Source organism: Macaca mulatta, chromosome 14, assembly GCF_049350105.2.
Source record: "Macaca mulatta isolate MMU2019108-1 chromosome 14, T2T-MMU8v2.0, whole genome shotgun sequence".
Classification (NCBI taxonomy): domain Eukaryota; kingdom Metazoa; phylum Chordata; class Mammalia; order Primates; family Cercopithecidae; genus Macaca; species Macaca mulatta.
This window is the reverse complement of record NC_133419.1, coordinates 124,755,267-124,758,727: the sequence shown is the minus strand read 5'-3', so window position 1 is coordinate 124,758,727 and position 3,461 is coordinate 124,755,267. Positions and strand designations below refer to the sequence as shown.

The 3,461-nt window shown below is 40.3% G+C and overlaps 1 pseudogene; it reads left to right on the top strand.

Annotated features, from left to right (window-relative positions):
• The first annotated feature begins 2,037 nt into the window (after window positions 1-2,037).
• On the top strand, window positions 2,038-2,953 carry LOC715439 (olfactory receptor 8B3-like; annotated as a pseudogene).
• The last annotated feature ends 508 nt before the right edge of the window (window positions 2,954-3,461 follow it).

The following is a 3,461-nucleotide window of genomic DNA, read 5'->3' as shown; positions in this document are numbered from 1 at the left end:
CTTCCTTCCTTCCTTCCTCCCTCCCTGCCTCCCTCCCTCCCTCCCTTCCTTCCTTCCTTTTTCCCTCCCTCCTTCTCTCCCTCCCTGTCTTTCTTTTCCTCCCTCCCTCCCTCCCTCCCTCCCTCCCTCCCTTCCTTCCTTCCTTCCTTCCTTCCTTCCTTCCTTCCTTCCTTCCTTCCTTCCTTCCTTCCTTCCTTTCTCTCTTTCTTCCTTTCTTTCCCTCCCTCTCTCCCTCTTTCTTTCCCTCCCTCCCTCCCTACCTCCCTCTCTCTCTCTCTTTCTTTCTTTCTTCCTTCCTTTCTTCCTTTCTTCTTTCTTTCTCTCTTTTTTCCTTCTCTTTCTTTGCTTTTCTTTCTTTCTTTCTCTTCTATCTCTGTACTGAGCTATTTTGTCTAAATTGCCTACTGTGTTTTCACTGGCCCTTAGTGATCAGAGCATGCTGTGTCTTATGTCCTATCAGTGCTATGAGACAGGCTAGATAGAAGCCAGTCCTTGGCATAACTTGTGGAAAATGTGGGGCATTGGATGCATGGTGTACCCCAATGCCCTTCCCAAGGAGAAGCTTTTATTCCAACTGCATGATGCTCTGCCAGAAATAGAGATTATGGCACAGAGATAATGCAAATGTTCCTACCAGATTCCATGTGGCTGATTTTATGCTAGACTGGGATGTAGGAACATTATAACTAGGTTGAGAAGTGTCACAAATAGAATCTGTCCATGAATTGTTGTAGAATTACTTTGTTCATGGGGGAAGGAGGATCTAGGGCTTCCCATTGCACCATCTTGCTGACTGAGAAATTAAAGCTTATTTCTGGCTCTGCATGACTGATGCACAATGACCAGAGTGAAAAGAAAACTTGAGTAAAATATTAAGTCTCTAAGGAACTAAAGGCAGGTTATGGTCCAGGGTGAAAATACAATTCCCCTGTTTTCCTGTTACTCTTAAAATCTGTTTTCTGGGGAAGAGACTGAGCAAGCTTCTACACTGTTTATAACCACTTGTATTATTATCATTAAACTCGTAGTAAGTCTTCTGATGTCTCATTAAATGGCATATGTAATAACAATAAAGACTATTTTTTCTGATGCTTGAGAGGATTCAAAGCACTAATCATAAATTAGATGATCTGTAGTTCAGAAAAAATTTCAGAACATACTGGAAATAGAGTTTGGGTTGCACCTTCTTAGAAGCAAAAAACCCAAAGCCTCAGACACTGAAATTTCCCTTTCAGGACCACAGGGTAAGTAATCAAAAGAAAGCACCGAGGTTGTCTGGCATAAGAGGATGTATTTCTGAATTCTATTTATATTACTGTCTTGCTTTGAAATGGAATTACAGGGATATAAGATATTGCCTTTTATTTTACACCTTGTCAGTCTTGAGATTCAAGTGCAACTGATGTAAGAATCTATTTAAAGTAGGAGCTGGGAATGTTCAGAGAAAACAGAGAAAGTGATGGATGCAGTATTTTAGTCGGTAGTTCCCTCTCCATGAATGAAAATCTCCCTCTTGTAGATTTATGGCTTTTTCTATGACTTGGGGTAGTAATGTAACCTTTTTTGGACTTGGGTTCCCTACTTGTGTATTAGAAACAAGATCCTTTGTCCCCACCACACCAGAGTCTAATCTGCATTGGATATGGGCACCAGGTTGCAAAGGTCTCTGCTTCCAATTTTAATGGTAAGGGAGGACTCAAGTGAATGAAGAAATAATGAGATGAGGGAAGGATGATTCTGTCCCGGTTCATCCTTCTTCTCCCTTATTCTATTACTTCTTAAGAATTAAGTTTGCACATGGCAGAACTAGCCTTCACTCCATAGGCTAAGTTTGTGCTATATTTGGCTTAGTAAGATTCTATCATGGGTAAGTCAACGCCACTCAGTAACCTAGTAGTGGTAAAGGCAGATTCTGTGGGTCCACATTAGTCTAGTTTCAGACAATCTCAGCAATATTCCAGGGTGTGGGAGAAAATACCGTGGGAAGTTCTGGGTTGTCTTCTTTTCTCCTGTGTCCATAGATTCCCTTAGAGTAGAATGTTTCCTGGAAATGGCTCTTTGGTGAATGAATTCATTCTGCTGAGGTTAACAGACCAGCCAGATCTTTAACTCCCCCTGTTCTTCCTGTTTCTTGTAATGTATGTTGTCACTGTGATAAGAAACTCTGTCTTGGTAATTCTAACTATGCGGAATTCACATCTTCACACTCCCATGTACTTTTTCCTTTCTAAATTGTTCTTCACAGACTTCTGTTATTCTTCTGTGTTTACACTCCAAATGCTGAGGCACTGTATTTCAGAGAAGAATATTATCTCCTACGTGGTTTGCATGATCTAGCTTTTCTTCTTCTTTTTCTTTTTTTATTTCTGAATGTTATATGCTGACGTCAATGGCCTATGATTGCTGTGTGACCATCTGTTACCCACTTCTTTATCACATTGCCATGTCCCCTAAAGTGTATTTCAGCCTTATGCTTGGTTCCTACTTCCTGTCCTTTTCTGGGGTCATGGCCCACACTGGATGCATGCTGAGACTGACCTTCTGTGATGCAAACACCATCAATCACTACTTCTGTGACATTCTCCCTGTGTTCCAGCTCTCCTGCACCAGCACCTACATCAGTGAGCTGGTGGTTTTCATTGTGGCAGGCATCAACATCATTGTGCCTGTTGTCACCATCTTTATCTCTTATGGTGACATCCTCTCCAGGATCCTCCACATCAGTTCCAATGAATGCAGTTTCCACATAATTGCTGTTTCTTTGTTCTTTGGATTAAGTGCATTTATGTATGTCAAACCATCTTCTGCTGGGTCTATGGATGAGGGAAAATCCTCTTCTGTTTTTTATATGAATGTGCGTCCCATGATGAGCTCCTTAATCTACAGCTTAAAGAGCAAAGATGCTAAATTTGCCATGGGAAAAGCTCTGAGTAGGAGAATGTTATTGCCATAAACAACATTTCTCTGTGCATGTAGTTACAGGATGGGGATTCTCTGTATTTTATTATAATAACTTAGGAGGAAATAATTTTTCCTATTTGTTATCATGATGATGGTTAGTTGAGTATCATCCTATCAATCTGTCTCCAATTTTTATAGTAAATTTTTTTCCCTCACCCTTTGCACATCTTTCCCCTTTTTGTCATTTTTCCTGTGTAATAATAAAGAAAGTTTTTCTTTTTTTCCATTGTCATTATGGACTTCCTTTTTTCTTCTAGAAAAGATGATTGGTTTTTCAAATGATCAAGTAAAGTAAAATTAGGATGACAATGTTCCGCTGCATATAAGAACCTGACAACCTGCCTCTACTCTTATCTTTCCATCCTCCACTGGGCAGCATCATGTGTCCTTTATATGCCGGTGTTTTCCAGACAGACAAGGTTTGACAAGACCTAACAAATACAGCCCACTTTGCCACTTTAAATATACACATGAAGCTTCTTCTGGCATTAATTTTACAT